Source organism: Notolepis coatsorum (genome assembly GCF_963971535.1).
Source record: "Notolepis coatsorum genome assembly, chromosome: 4".
Taxonomy (NCBI): Eukaryota; Metazoa; Chordata; class Actinopteri; order Aulopiformes; family Paralepididae; genus Notolepis; species Notolepis coatsorum.
The window spans coordinates 16,103,628-16,121,069 of NC_140168.1; the positions used below are offsets into that span (position 1 = coordinate 16,103,628).

General features: G+C 44.4%; 1 protein-coding gene across 1 annotated transcript in view; it reads right to left on the minus strand.

Moving 5' to 3' along the window:
* LOC311226426 (guanylate-binding protein 3-like) overlaps window positions 1–17,442 on the minus strand; it is a gene marked incomplete at its 5' end in the record, with an annotated part of 45,596 nt that overhangs the window by 24,257 nt on the left and 3,897 nt on the right. The window lies entirely within an intron of this gene.

Consider the following 17,442-nt stretch of genomic DNA (forward strand, 5'->3'; position numbering starts at 1 on the left):
TTAAGGTTAGGATCAGAGTTGGGAGCATAGAGAATTAATAAAGTCAAAGCAATGTCCCCAATGTGAAAGTAAACTTGTGTGTGTGTGTGTGTGTGTGTGTGTGTGTGTGTGTGTGTGTGTGTGTGTGTGTGTGTGTGTGTGTGTGTGTGTGTGTGTGTGTGGGGGGGGGGGGGGTCGGCATAATCGGTGTCCATTACATTCCCATCTCTCTGAAATTAATTTCTTGACGGGCTGCGCTAATCAATACCTCACTGCTCGCCCCGCCCCTAAATGCACTCATTTACTGATAGGCTCCACTGTTTCTCATTCCACGCAGTACGTGGCAGCTGAGCTCTCTACTCTATCCCTCCCCGGAGACACTCTCTTTGGCCATTCCCGAGTGTCATAAATAATATGGGCTAATTAGATATGAATTGATTGTGTGTAGATAGGTCGAAGGTTTCATCCATCACTCTCAAAAGCTGTTTAACAATGGATTACCAGCCGGGGATCCCCCGTGGTGTGAGCGTGTATGAACCAGGGGCTACTTCATGTGTGGGGAGCATCATAAATCTGCTGAATAATAATAAATATACTACCAATCTTTTCCCCTCAGTGCTCTGGGGTGCTGTTATTACTCTAGACACATGAATCATCATTGTGTTTTTTATTTCAGTAGGCAGGTGTGCTGGATGGGCCTCGGGGTTAGCTGTATTTTAGAATCAGTGATAATTGGGATAATATACAATATTTGTGTTATATCCCCCCAGGTTTCAGTATACCACGACTGTCAGGCTCAGCTTAAAGGTAGAATCTGCTATGCTGTCAAACACTGATCTCTAGGCAAAAGAGCCCGTCTTGGTACTGCACTTTGTTTACATTTTTTGGTTTGGTTTGATGTGTTGAGTGTGTTGCTATTGCTGGTTACACCTCGCTATATATAAAGCTATATATATTGTATTATATTATAAATATATATCTTATGGCTTAGTAACTTATTATACTGTGGATTTCTCCATACCTCTCTTGGCAGAGCCACAATAGCATTACAGATTATACCTTAAAATTTGCTTTACTGGCATTTTTTTTACCACATTCTCTACATTTCATGACAATTGCATTTCTCTACATTTTCTTAAAAACTTTATTTATTTATTTATTTATTTATTCAGTAATATATATATTTTTTTCTTTTACGTTATGATGGTGGTGTGTGAAGCCAAACATTATATACACAGTATATACACATTGCTAAATGAAGGTCTTTCTAGAGAGTGCGGTTATACAACAGATCTTTGATTTTCTGTGTTTCAGATATAGGTGAGAATTCCTTTTGACGAATAACATTACTTGATGGCAAAATGCAGCGACAGCTCCCTGCTCCTTTGAGAGAAACGTCTCCGCGGGACACCGCTGTGATAAGAGATGACATTAGAAAAAGATTCATCTGAGAAGCCCCATGGCCTGCACTCCTCCTCCGGTCCCTGCGTGTGAGTGCAGAAGGCCCAGAGGAAAAGGTGCAGTGCTCTTTGCTGCAGACGACCACGGGGAAGGTTTGGGGCTGTCACCTCCGCTGATTAATGGCCCTGTTGAAACATGTCCAGCCACATTAGAGCCCCATGTATCTCCCAGAGTCCACACAGGGCTGCCTGCTTTGTTCTGATGGGAAATGGTGTCAGCGGACCGCTGCTGCTCGCCCAGAAACAGATAAAGATTTACTGTCATCAGAGGCCAGATTAAATAGCACAAACGTAGACATTGATTTCTGAGAGAGAGAGAGAGAGAGAGAGAGAGAGAGAGAGGGGAGGGGGGTCCCACATTTTGGGGAGGAAACTCATTCCAAGGCCGGTGGAGATATGATCAGCTTATTTGGGAGGAGGATAATATGGGAGCCCTCTCCTAGAATGAACTTTGAAAGAAGTAAATTGTAAATATTGATTTCTGAAATGAACTGTCAATCTCACTTGGGCAAGATTATTCCTATCATCCTGTCTAGAGAGGGAGAGAGAGGAGAGGGAGGGAGGGAGAGAGAGAGATAGAGAGAGAGAGAGAGAGAGAGAGAGAGAGAGAGAGAGAGAGAGAGAGAGAGAAAGAGGGGGAGAGAGAGGGAGAGAGATAGATTCAAAACTGCTTGCTCTGAAACATGTTTGAAGTGGGGGAAATGGAATTCTGATTGACTGAATAAAGGAGAACAACAGCAATTTAAGAATTGTCACATGTTATTCCTGTGGTCAAAGTTAGTCTAAAATATTGGTGAGAATGAAATGTTAAAACTCAAACATGTGATGTCATCAGGTATAAAGTCTGGAGCTGCTCCATAGACAATGAATTGGGAAAGATGGTAAAGGTGACACTGAAACCAACTGAGGCAATGTTCTGAGTATATGGCTTTGTTTTCTGTTTCAGAACAGAGAACACTACAATAGAATAAAGCTAATTTGGGTATAAAGACTCAAACAAACATTCTGCTGGTTCACAAAATCAGTCTCCCATTCATTGCCAACGAAGCAGCTCCAGACTTGTATACCTGATGACATCACAAGTTTGAGTCTTTGTTCCATGGGTTCTGGCTTTGGAGTTGAGTTGTTCATGGTCATATATTGTGTATGAATAGCATATGATTCCTTAAATTGAGTGGTATGTCCTTTTTAAAGACATTATATAGGCCAGGTCTATGCACATCTTGAATAAATGACCAATGAAGTTTGTGAATGATTATACCAGAATTAGATGGATAATTGGAATTGGATTGGGGGAGGTTGAAGAGGTGAGGCATTGAAAACGCAACAGACAGCAGCACAAAAATAATGAAATTAATGCACAGTAGGTCAGTCAAGTGCACATTGATTGATCCCTTCAACCAATCATACTAAAACGATCATGGCCACGTGCAGCTGATCTGTATGGGAGTGTACTGCCATCTAGTGAGAGCTTGTATTCTGATCACACATGAGAATAAAACGAGACACACATTGGATTCATTTTCTCACGTACTGTGCTGAGTGACTACGATTAATGGATTAGATCATTTGATCAAACACAAGAAAAACACTCAACTACTGTATAGAAATATAATCGGATTACGTAAAAATTACTTTTCCACTTACAGTATACCATGGGAAATAAGTGTGAAGACAAGAAACAAGCATGTGACTGATAGTAAAACTGACGTTGTTGACACGTAAACCGTTCATGGAGATGATGTTCTGCCTTCATATTTCTCACAGGCTCATAATTCCATGATGCTTTTTAAGTCAGACAATGACATATATTGTTTATAGCGCTTCCGCTTCCGTTTGACGAGTGACATTTCACTCTCTGTGACCGTTTCACTGGACACTCACTGTTATTCAATCAGTCAGTCAATAATACTTGGCGTGTGTCAACTGGAAATCCCTTCCAGGAAGTGGTTATGACAAGAACATGCCACCTTGGACCAATAAGGGACCTGAAGGACGACCTACAGTATAAGGCGTGACTGGACTTCATCAGTGCCATTGTTCACGGTCTGCTTGTACGGCAAAGTGGTGGATATTGTGAGGATGAAAACAGGAGTACACATAATTTTTTATCCTCGCTGCTTGCCTCTAAACAGGACCAGACACACCATACCACACACACACACACACACACGCGCGCGCGCACACACACGCGCGCACGCACACACACACACACATTTCACTAATAAGTGACAAAATGGTCTGTGGTCCCAAATTGTCAATTACCTGGCAGATGAAGTAAATTTGCTCAGGAGGTAAAGTAAAATAAAAAAAAATATTCTATACAAAATAAAGTATGATGGGGAAGTGTATGCCAGGGTAGGAGGACAGATGTTTTTATCTTTCTGTGTCTTTTCCCACATTCCTCCTCCTGAAAGCTGTAATAAGATGACCTCTCAACATGTCGGTGAGCCCATCAAACTGCCCCTTAGAGTTTGACCCTGGGGTGAGACAGGAAAGATAGGTTTGTTCACTTCCAATTTTGCCCCCCCCCCCCCTGCGCTTTACCAGTAATGAAGTGCGTTGGCCTGGTGCCGCCGTGGAGTGGAACCCCCTCCCTCTCCATTGATGATCTCTGCCTGGATAAGAGCAGCGATCTGGACACAGAGTCACAGTTCATTATATTTTTCAGCCGTCGATGAGATCTCAGCCGTTATCTGATGAAATTGAACAACCATTACTAAGCGTGCGGGGGGGGGGGGGGGGGCTCAGAGGAATAAAGCCCCCTTGACTGGTCCTTAACAGGAATCCCATACACAACCACCACTTTGACTAAATCTATTCCCTCTCTTGTCGAAAACCTTTTGTGCCAACTCAACACATTCTGAACTAGAAAGGTGCGCTCAGTAGAGTGCAAATCTCCACCAGGCAACTGCTACACTCTCTCTCTCTCTCCTTCTCACATGCACACAAGCACACACACACACACACACACACACACACACACACACACACACACACACACACACACACACACACACACACACACACACACACATCTACAGTATGTAACAAAATCCGTAGCAAACAGTGTATTGCACTACCACAGGACCTATATGTCCTACCATGCTCTGTAAATAACTCATGTACATACTGTATACCGATATGCCCTACTTTGTTTACTTGTTTATTGCACAATGTCGTTCTATTGGATTCTTATTATATATTGCTATTGTATTATGCACATCGTTGCGGGCAAGACCCCCCGCATTTCATTGTATACTTGTATGCCATGACAAATAAAACTCTTGACTTGACTTGAAAAAGAAAAAAAAATGCAGAGACCACCTATTAAGATAAGATGATAAGATAAGATAAGATAAGATAAGATATTCCTTTATTGATCCCCTTGGGAAAATTCAGGCATCATAGCAGCATGGGGGAAGGGGGGGGGGGGGGTGGTACAGGTAGTAAAAACAACAACACAGGCAGTGTAAACAATTAGGTCAATTTGGTCAATATAATTTACTATCTAACTAGCTGAAGAAAATATTCACATTATTCAGTGTCACATAAGGTGCAGTATGCATAAGGTAGTGTTATAATTTACTATCTACTGAGTATACATTATTCACAGTATCACAGTATCCACTGAAATATACATTATTCACAGTATCACAGTATCACAGTATCCACATAAGGTGCAATAAGCCTAAGGTAGTGTAGGTTGTCCTCCTTGGGTTCCTATAAGTCCCAGGTCAATGTCTGGTAGCAGTCGCTGCCCCCTGTTGTGGAGCCTGGAGGCTGCTAGTCGCTGCCCACTGTTGTGGAGCCTGATGGCCGCTGGTATGAAGGACTGTCCGAGGCGGTTAGTTGAGTGTCGGGGGGGAATGAGTCTGTGGCTGAACAAGCTTCTCATCTTGACTAGCTCGTCGTAGAGGGGGTGGTAGGGGTTCTCCATGATGGCAGCCAGCCATCATCCCCCTCTCTGCCATCACCTCAAGTCTAGGTAGCTCGACTCCCACCACGGAGCTAGCCTTCCTCACCAGCTTGTTGAGCTTGTTGGTGTCCCTTGAGTTGATGTAGCCTCCCCAGCATGCCACAGCATAGAAGAGGATGCTGGCCACTACAGACTGGTAAAATGACTGCAGCAGTCTGTTGCACACATTGAAGGACCTGAGTCTCCTCAGGAAGAACAGCCTGCACTGTCCCTTCCTGTAGAGGGCCTCTGTGTTATCCGACCAGTCCAGTTTATTGTTCAGGTGTACTCCAAGGAACTTATATGAGTCCACCATCTCCACATCCACCCCTTTAATTATTACCCCTTTAATAATTACCATTAATTATAAGGTTAGGCGGGGCCCAAGTGTAAGCGACAGGGCAAACACAGATCAATAAAAGCAGATCTCCCCTTACTATTACACTATTACACTATCACACTATTACACTATTACACACTATTACACTATCACACTATTACACACTATTACACTATTACACACTATTACACTGTCACACTATTACACTATTACACACTATTACACTATCACACTATTACACTATTACACACTATTACACTATTACACACTATTACACTATCACACTATTACACTATTACACACTATTACACTATCACACTATTACACTATTACACACTATTACACTATTACACTATCACACTATTACACTATTACACTATTACACTATTACACACTATTACACTATCACACTATTACACACTATTACACACTATTACACACTATTACACTATCACACTATTACACACTATTACACTATCACACTATTACACTATTACACACTATTACACTATCACACTATTACACACTATCACACTATTACACTAATACACTATTACACACTATTACACTATTACACACTTAAGCATGGGGGCATGGTTAACCTCTTAAGTCCGAGCAGTCCGGTACTGGACCGCAAATGACATCACGCCATAAATCCATCTCTACAGAATGTATGAATTAATGTTTTTTTTATATTGCCAAGAGTAAAGACATTAACCCTGTCAAAAAAGCAAGTAAAAGTGTATATTTTCAGCAATACGTTTGTTTACCAATGGTTTTAAGTGTTATTAGTGAAATATGAGTTATAGAAATCTAGTCGGAAAAAGGTGAATATTGACGCTAGGAAATGTGCGCCACCATTTTGTTTGTAGTCCTATGAGGAGAGGAGACCCAGGACTTTCGATGGGCTTTCGAATTTCAAAAAACTACACTACCCAGCTCATGCCAGCCCCTGTCATTCATCTGATTTCTGGATTAACTTTTTTATTTTTCTTATTTTTCGGGATTATCTCCCACAAACCTGAACGTTATTGCCATAAAACAGAACTCAGTTAGTTTATCTACCTTTCTGTGAACATCTAGCAAAAAATGGCGTTGCAATCTGATGAAAAATGGCGGAGAAATTTACATTATAAAAAAGTAACTGTACTTACAGTAGATTTCATTCACGGTTTGTGAATCACCCCTAGTGATACTAAATCCAGATTGAACTCTGCCATGGTTCGGGCCAGGGGAGATTTGGCCCGATCCATAGACTTGGCCATACTAAGGTAATTTATAGGCCTGATATTCTATATTCTATAATCATATTTCAAATTGCATGTGTCCGGATGGCAGAATTCAGTACTGTCTCTACGAAATCTCCTGTTTAATCATTTTACCTTTATTCATTTGCTTAGATTTTATGTAGGCCTACACATGATCTCAAGAAGGTTGGGAGTGAGCTCAGTGGAGCTGCAAAAGTGGCAATTTCTCTGGAAATTTTTTGCATGGTGTTATTCACCGTCAAAGATGAAAAAATAAAATACAAAATAATTGATATTCTCCTTTGGTTCATCACAATTTACTCAAGCCTAGTAACAGACACAATATTTCTGACTGGGAATAGATTCTCTGAGATCCATAGATGGCCTAGCCTAGATAACAAGAACATGCAAATGGACCTTGTAGAAGTGGAGCAATCTTCCATTTAATTAGGTATGTATTTTTAGACAGATTTTTTTTAAATAGGGCTCGGGCTTAACACTTTGGCGACCGCTGGGATGCGTCTAATATAGTGGTTGAGGACCAGGGTTTGTCAACAGACCGGTGTCTTTTTGTACAGCTATATCTATACTTTATAGTATTGCTATCTGTCCATTCTCATTGTCAATTGAGTTCATAAACCGTCCCTTCAAAATGGCTTAAAGAAAAAAAAAATGCATCAAAATAGGTTGTCATTTTATAGCGCCGTGAATATAAGCTTTATCGCAGATTTTGTCTCATATATTTTCTGGAAAGCTAGTTATGGAGCTAATAGCTGCTAACGTCATATTCAACGGCATTTCCGTTTTATATATGCTAAAGAAATAACTCAAACTGCATATGATCCGGGCTGTCCCAAAGCATGTATGCATGAAAGGGGGGGGGGGGGGGGGGGCGGGGGACGTCATTTAGTATTATTGATTACCAATAACAGTGTCCGTGTAACTAGCCACATTCACTGATCGGCTGCTTGCGTCTCACAGCAAGCTCTGATCCGGCTGTAATTTAGGTGAAAAAGGTCTTACCGTGGGATACCCCGGGGCATTTCCCCGTTATCGATCGGCATCTGGTAGATCGATATGTCCATTGGCTGATGATAAATCCCATTATTCCATGGTGAAATTTGCGATTCGAAACGTAATCCAAGGTACATTGTGCTGGTTCAGGATCCGGCTACAATGAAACTCCATTGGAAGAAAAAATAAAAGTTTTCCTTTCGCCCACAGGGCATACTGCAGTGGAGCGATGGCGCCCCTAAGAGGATCTGGCCGGTATTGCATGTTCTCGATTTCACAGACTAGGGTAGATCTGCAGAGCCGGTCGGCGACTTTGAGCCGGTTATTAAAATGGAATAACAGCAATAACAAATGCCACGGCTATATACGTGCTTCTGGTCCACAACGCATGGATTCGAAACCCGTATATATACGTGGCTGGTCCCCATTGTGTTAAGAGGTTAAGACCAATGAAAGGACTGAGTTGATTGACACCTCTCATAATTCTCTATAACAAATGGTTCATGAGATATGAAAGGGAAGGGAGCGGGCTTATTTCAATGGACAATGATGGAAATGAATAAATACATGTTTTATATGCATAGTGAAGTGAATATCAGGAAGGCAGCAGGTCCGGACGGCATCCCCGGCCGCGTCCTAAAAGTCTGTGCCGACCAACTGGCCCCAGTATTCACTGACATATTTAACCTGTCCTTAGAACAGGCTGTCATCCCCACCTGCCTGAAGAAGTCCACTATTATCCCTGTACCCAAAAAATCCAAGCCTGCTTGCCTCAACGACTACCGCCCTGTAGCTCTCACCTCCATAGCCATGAAGTGCTTTGAGAAGCTAGTAAAGGGCTACATCTGCTCCTCCCTCCCCATCAACATGGACCCCCTGCAATTTGCATACCGCCCCAACAGGTCCACGGAGGACGCCATAGCCCATGTGCTGCACACAGCAGCATCACACCTGGACAAGAGGCAGGGGAACTATGTGAGAATGCTATTCATCGACTACAGCTCGGCATTCAATACCATAGTCCCCTCCATACTCATAGCCAAGCTCAGGGACCTGGGCTTGAACTATGACCTCTGCCAGTGGGTCTTGGACTTCCTGACTGGCAGACCCCAGGTGGTGAGAGCAGGCAACTGCACCTCCTCATCCATCACCCTCAACATAGGGGCCCCCCAGGGCTGTGTTCTGAGTCCCCTCCTCTACTCCCTGTACACACACGACTGTGTGGCTCAGCGGAGTAGCAATACAATCATCAAATTTGCTGACGACACAGTGGTGGTGGGCCTGATCTCTGCCAACGACGAGAGGGCCTACCTGGAAGAGGTCAAGGTCCTGGCGGGATGGTGCCAGGAAAACAGCCTCTCCCTGAACGTCAGCAAAACAAAGGAGATGATTGTGGACTTCAGGAGGTCGGGGGTCAAGGACTACAGCCCCCTCAGCATCGACGGGGCACCGGTTGAGAGAGTCAACAGCTTTAAGTACCTCAGAGCCTACATATCCGAGGACTTGACATGGACCACACACATTGACAGTGTTGTGAAGAAGGCACGACAACGCCTCTACTTCCTCAGGCGCCTAAGGAAGTTCCAAGTCAGTCAGAAGATCCTTAAGAACTTCTACTCATGTACAATAGAGAGCATCTTGACCGGCAACATCACCTCCTGGTTTGGGAATAGCACTGCACAAGACCGAAGCAGACTACAAAGAGTGACACGTTCAGCCGAACGCACAATTGGAGGGGGGCTCCCCACCCTCCAGAACATTTACAACAAGCATTGCAAGGGCAAGGCTAAGAGAATCATTAAAGACTCCAGTCACCCGAACAACTGCCTCTTTGAACTGCTGCGGTCAGGCAAGCGATACCGGAGTCTCAAGGCGAGCACAGAAAGACTCAGAAGAAGCTTCTATCCCCAGGCCATCAGGCTGCTAAACGAACAATGAACACTACACAACAACAACCACCAAACGCACATAGCACACACATCCACACGCACACACTCACTTTAAACAAACACACTGTAGCACCCACTCCACACACTTTATAGCACACACCCACTTTAAACAAACACACTGTAGCACCCACTCCCCACACTTTATATTTATTGATGAAGGATTGCACTACAACCCGTACACCTTACTGTAAATTGTACCTAAATTGTACCTCATCCCATTTCTGCTTTGCACTATATAGTACTGTACATTAGTACACTGCATAGTATTGTATATTATATGGTAACTCAGAACATTGTACATATGTCTATACCGAACACTGTGACCTCATTTTCTTCTTCTAAATTACATGCTATACTATGTTATTTGATACTATCTTGTCTAGCACAGTCTCTGGAGCGTAACAGTAAGAAGCATTTTGTATGAAAGTATTCTGTACTTCTGTATGACAACTATTAAAGAAACTTGAAACATAGGTATATCAATGACAATAAGTTCACTATGGCGTTTCCATGTTGCAAACAGGGGCCAGAGAGCTGTGTAGTATCGTCCTCTTGTGTTCAAAAGGTGTCACTTCATTCTGAATACCTATTTCAATGGACAATGATGGAAATTCATTCAAATAAAATACTTTTCATTGACCGATTCAAAAAGTATTTGAGAATTCCAGTCCTGCTGTCAGCCAATGTGCAACGATTCATCTAAATCTGCCTTGTAGATTGCGAGATTTGCTGCAGACAGACAGACAGACAGACAGACAGACAGACAGACAGACAGACAGACAGACAGACAGACAGACAGACAGACAGACAGACAGACAGACAGACAGACAGACAGACAGACAGACAGACAGACAGACACGTACACAGACCAGAACGATTACATGATCTCCCCCAGGCCTGGTGGAGATATAATTATTTTTTTAAAACGTTGCTAAATGATGCGAAATGGTCAAGAGAAATGCTGTGGTGCTCAACTGAAAGTAACTGACAGCAAATTCACACCACTCTCTTCCAATTACACCATGGGAAGGGAGGGGTGTGAATTTGCTGCGCTGTTGAGGGTTAGACTCTAACCCTCAACAGCGCAGCAAATTCACACCCCTCCCTTCCAATTACACTGAAAGCCCTTTGAGTTAAAGTGAAACTAATGGTGCTCGTTTTCAGTCGAGCACCACAGCATTCTCTTGACCATTTCCATCATTTATCAACGTTTTGTTCAGAATGCGCTGAGTCGCCACAGAAAGTTTCAGACAAGCGAGGGAGTACATTAAGGTTTGCCCAAGATATAAATGTTTTTCATTCAGTCATTCATGTTTATCAGGTTGCCAAGTTTTGGTGTGTGTGTGTGTGTGTGTGTGTGTGTGTGTGTGTGTGTGTGTGTGTGTGTGTGTGTGTGTGTGTGTGTGTGTGTGTGTGTGTGTGTGTAGAGGTCCTTCAATTAGACAAACAAGAATGGTTCTGATCACTTTTTCCATTATACTTAATTGATTAAATGTGTTGTGATTGGGTTTTATTTCTCTTTATTTGTCAAATGAATGTCAGGGCCAATGGCTCTCAGAGATAGCATCTGGATGCTTTCCTATAAAAACCAACAGCAAAATGCAACAAAAGTCCTCAGAGCTAGAGTGGTAGTCTGGTCCTCAGAGCTAGAGTGGTAGCCTGGTCCTCAGAGCTAGAGTGGTAGTCTGGTCCTCAGAGCTAGAGTGGTAGTCTGGTCCTCAGAGCTAGAGTGGTAGCCTGGTCCTCAGAGCTAGAGCAGTAGTCTGGTCCTCAGAGCTAGAGTGGTAGTCTGGTCCTCAGAGCTAGAGCAGTAGTCTGGTCCTCAGAGCTAGAGTGGTAGCCTGGTCCTCAGAGCTAGAGCAGTAGTCTGGTCCTCAGAGCTAGAGCAGTAGCCTGGTCCTCAGAGCTAGAGCAGTAGCCTGGTCCTCAGAGCTAGAGCAGTAGTCTGGTCCTCAGAGCTAGAGTGGTAGCCTGGTCCTCAGAGCTAGAGTGGTAGTCTGGTCCTCAGAGCTAGAGTGGTAGTCTGGTCCTCAGAGCTAGAGTGGTAGCCTGGTCCTCAGAGCTAGAGCAGTAGTCTGGTCCTCAGAGCTAGAGCAGTAGCCTGGTCCTCAGAGCTAGAGTGGTAGTCTGGTCCTCAGAGCTAGAGCAGTAGTCTGGTCCTCAGAGCTAGAGTGGTAGCCTGGTCCTCAGAGCTAGAGTGGTAGTCTGGTCCTCAGAGCTAGAGCAGTAGTCTGGTCCTCAGAGCTAGAGCAGTAGTCTGGTCCTCAGAGCTAGAGCAGTAGTCTGGTCCTCAGAGCTAGAGTGGTAGTCTGGTCCTCAGAGCTAGAGTGGTAGTCTGGTCCTCAGAGCTAGAGCAGTAGTCTGGTCCTCAGAGCTAGAGTGGTAGTCTGGTCCTCAGAGCTAGAGTGGTAGTCTGGTCCTCAGAGCTAGAGCAGTAGCCTGGTCCTCAGAGCTAGAGTGGTAGTCTGGTCCTCAGAGCTAGAGCAGTAGCCTGGTCCTCAGAGCTAGAGCAGTAGTCTGGTCCTCAGAGCTAGAGCAGTAGCCTGGTCCTCAGAGCTAGAGTGGTAGTCTGGTCCTCAGAGCTAGAGTGGTAGTCTGGTCCTCAGAGCTAGAGTGGTAGTCTGGTCCTCAGAGCTAGAGTGGTAGTCTGGTCCTCAGAGCTAGAGTGGTAGTCTGGTCCTCAGAGCTAGAGTGGTAGCCTGGTCCTCAGAGCTAGAGCAGTAGTCTGGTCCTCAGAGCTAGAGCAGTAGTCTGGTCCTCAGAGCTAGAGCAGTAGCCTGGTCCTCAGAGCTAGAGTGGTAGTCTGGTCCTCAGAGCTAGAGCAGTAGTCTGGTCCTCAGAGCTAGAGCAGTAGCCTGGTCCTCAGAGCTAGAGTGGTAGTCTGGTCCTCAGAGCTAGAGTGGTAGTCTGGTCCTCAGAGCTAGAGTGGTAGTCTGGTCTTCAGAGCTAGAGTGGTAGTCTGGTCCTCAGAGCTAGAGTGGTAGTCTGGTCCTCAGAGCTAGAGTGGTAGTCTGGTCTTCAGAGCTAGAGTGGTAGTCTGGTCCTCAGAGCTAGAGTGGTAGCCTGGTCCTCAGAGCTAGAGTGGTAGCCTGGTCTTCAGAGCTAGAGTGGTAGTCTGGTCCTCAGAGCTAGAGCGGTAGCCTGGTCCTCAGAGCTGCATCCTCAGAGCTAGAGTGGTAGCCTGGTCCTCAGAGCTAGAGTGGTAGCCTGGTCCTCAGAGCTAGAGTGGTAGCCTGGTCCTCAGAGCTAGAGTGGTAGCCTGGTCCTCAGAGCTAGAGCAGTAGCCTGGTCCTCAGAGCTAGAGTGGTAGTCTGGTCCTCAGAGCTAGAGCAGTAGCCTGGTCCTCAGAGCTAGAGCAGTAGCCTGGTCCTCAGAGCTAGAGTGGTAGTCTGGTCCTCAGAGCTAGAGTGGTAGCCTGGTCCTCAGAGCTAGAGCAGTCTCTGGGTCCAGAGTTGACCTGCGCACTCCAGCATAATAGTGACAAATCAGGCCTGTTTACTAATGATTAGCAGGCATGGTTTCAGTTCATTAACAGGACCTATGTTTAAAGGCTATGTTTATTGTTCCATTTGCAGATTTTGTTAGTGTGTGTGTGAGGCGTGTGTGTCTGCATGTGTGTGTGTGTGTGTGTGTGTGTGGGGGGGGGGGGGGCTCGTGGACGGGACGGGACTAATCGTTATTAATTAGGGTCATTGTTCTGATGCATCTGTGTGTGTGCGTGTGTGTTTGCGCACCCACTTTTTTGTGTAGGTAAGTGTATGTGTGTGTGTATGCACACATGTTCACATTTGTGTGTAAAGTGTATGTATTTGTATGTGTGTGTGTGTGTGTGTGTGTGTGTGTGTGTGTGTGTGTGTGTGTGTGTGCGTGCGTGTGCCTGTGTGTGTGTCTATAGGTACTTGCGAGGACATACTATGCTCCGCCAACCTTCATTGTGAGGTCAAATCCACTTGCGAGGACTTTTTCCTGGTCCCCAGAAATAATATACTTTAGATGACTTTAAAATGATCTTTAAGTCCCTAATATACATTTTTTAGACTAGGTCCTCACACTGGTATAATTGTTGATTTCACCCGACTCTACAGCATTCCTACAGGACACACTCGAGTACTGCAGGGGGAAATATGCGTTTGGCGCAGATGTGTGTGAGGACCTTTGGAGACTATTTTTGATTGGTTGGTCTGAGAGGGGATTGTTTTGATTGGCTGCTCGTGACCTGTCACTCATCTGCTAGCTACGTGACCTCACGTGGTCTGAGAGGGGATTTTTTTATTGGCTGCTCATGACCTAACGTGCATTCTGGGTAGTGTAGTACAATACTATCATATAATAATTCTACTATTATACAACGAGGGCGCCTATAGCACTGCTATCTTATGCAATGACACTATTGCATAGATTATGCAAAGTAATGTTTGGCTGAACATCATAATCAAAATCGTAAAGGTGAATGAATGCTAACTAGCAGGCTATAGATATCTATGACTATGAGCTAAAACGCTAGCTAGCAGGCTAGCAAGCTAAAAGTGACCTCACATGGTCTGAGAGGGGATTTTTTTATTAGCTGCTCATGACCTAACGTGCATTCTGGGTAGTGTAGTACAGTACTAGCATATAATAATTATACTATTATACAACGAGGGCGCCTATAGCACTGCTATCTTATGCAATGACACTATTGCATAGATTATGCAAAGTAATGTTTGGCTGAACATCATAATCAAAATCGTAAAGGAGAATGAATGCTAGCTAGCAGGCTAGCAAGCTAAAACGCTAGCTAGCAGGCTAGCAGCAGCTGGGCAATCCAAAAGGAGAATGAATTAATGAAAACTTTATTAACAGATTGCAGAATGGGTACAATACAGTACGGCTCAATACACACAATTGTTAATGGGATGCAGACCAGAGAAAGACATTTGTCTTGTTTACAATAGTCATAATTAACAGTTTGTTATTCATTTAGATAATTATAAGATAAGATATTCCTTTATTGATCCCCTTGAGGAAATTCAGGCATCATAGCAGCATGGGGGAGGGGGGAGTTTGGTTGATTGATTGAACATTTTATTAACAGATTGCAGAATGGGTACAATACAGTACAGCTCAATACACACAATTGTTAAGGGGATGCAGACCAGAGAAAGACTTTGTCTTGTTTACAATAGTCATAATTAACAGTTTGTTATTAATTTAGATAATTATAAGATAAGATATTCCTTTATTGATCCCCTTGAGGAAATTCAGGCATCATAGCAGCATGGGGGAGGGGGGAGTTTGGTTGATTGATTGAACATTTTATTAACAGATTGCAGAATGGGTACAATACAGTACAGCTCAATACACACAATTGTTAAGGGGATGCAGACCAGAGAAAGACTTTCGTCTTGTTTACATCAGGGTCCCCCATTTTCAATTCATCAAAACATAACATGTTTTAGGACCATTGCTATTTTTATTGTACATAAATGATATGAGAGAAGCATGTTCTTGTAATTTATTCTTATTTGCAGATGATTCAGCTTTGCTCATCTCCCATAAGGATCTCAGTACACTCAGTACACAGGGAGACTGCAATTCGAAACTGGCCCCTGTAAATGTCCTAACACAACCCCTCCAATGTATACAGTAAATTACCAAGTATGGTCTTGTCAATATTCCAATGTACAGTTTTGTTTGTACAGTTGTACAGTGTCCCCCACCCACCCCTCCTACCCAACCTCCCCCCACTCACCCCCCACCCACCAACCACCTCCAATGTACAGTCCCCCCCCCCCCCCCCCCCCCCCCCCCCACCTACCCAATCCAATGTACAGTTTCTACGTCAAATGTATATACTTTTTTTTCTGGACTCTTTTTGTATCACAAACAGAACTGTATTTGAAAATCTGGTATGTCTGGTCCCCCATTTTCAATTCATCAGGAAACTGGGTACTGGGTAAGGTAAATGCCCGCACCAGGTTTTAAAGCAGGGAAGGCCTAAAGGCCTCTACATGCTACAGCAACTTCTGCTTGTTATCAATGGGTTGGTTGAGAAGGGAAGTGTCATCTATCTAGGGAACCTAGCTACATACCGGGTACAATGTTACATTAGGCTGTGCGTCGATGTTGCAGAAGCATAAAGGCAGAGTGTTTGCAACACCGTTGCTTTGTCGATGTTGTGGTGCAGTAGACTCTATAGGTCCTACAGGCTACCACTAACAACATGAGTTAGCCCTGGCTAGTGCTGTAATGTAGACTATATAGCTCCTACAGGCTAACACTAACAACATGAGTTAGCCCTGGCTAGCGCCGTAATGTAGACTATATAGCTCCTACAGGCTAACACTAACAACATGAGTTAGCCCTGGCTAGTGCTGTAATGTAGACTCTATATAGCTCCTACAGGCTACCACTAACAACATGAGTTAGCCCTGGCTAGCGCTGTAATGTATACTATAGAGCTCCTACAGGCTACCACTAACAACATGAGTTAGCCCTGGCTAGCGCCGCCATGTAGACTATAGAGCTCCTACTGGCTACCACTAACAACATGAGTTAGCCCTGGCTAGCATGTAATGTAGACTATAGCTCCTACAGGCTACCACTAACAACATGAGTTAGCCCTGGCTAGCGCCGCCATGTAGACTATAGCTCCTACAGGCTACCACTAACAACATGAGTTAACCCTGGCTAGCGCTGTAATGTAGACTATAGCTCCTACAGGCTACCACTAACAACATGAGTTAACCCTGGCTAGCGCTGTAATGTAGACCATAGCTCCTACAGGCTACCACTAACAACATGAGTTAGCCCTGGCTAGCTCTGTAATGTAGACTATAGCTCCTACAGGCTACCACTAACAACATGAGTTAGCCCTGGCTAGCGCTGTAATGTAGACTATATAGCTCCTACAGGCTACCACTAACAACATGAGTTAGCCCTGGCTAGCGCTGTAATGTAGACTATAGCGACTTGTGTGACTGGGAGACTTGTGTGACTTGGAGACTTGTGTGACTGGGAGACTTGTGTGACTGGGAGACTTGTGTGACTGGGAGACTCGTGTGACTTGTGTGACTTGGAGACTTGTGTGACTGGGAGACTTGTGTGACTTGTGTGACTTGGAGACTTGTGTGACTGGGAGACTTGTGTGACTGGGAGACTTGTGTGACTTGGACACTTGTGTGACTGAGAGACTCATGTGACTTGGAGACTTGTGTGACTGGGAGACTCGGGAGACTTGTGTGACTGGGAGACTCGTGTGACTAGGATACTTGTGACTGGGAGACTCGTGTGACTTGGAGACTTGTGTGACTGGGAGACTCGTGTGACTTGTATGACTTGGAGACTTGTGTGACTGGGAGACTTGTGTGACTTGGAGACTTGTGTGACTGGGAGACTCATGTGACTTGTGTGACTTGGAGACTTGTGTGACTGGGAGACTTGTGTGACTGGGAGACTTGTGTGACTTGGAGACTTGTGTGACTGGGAGACTCGGGAGACTTGTGTGACTGGGCGA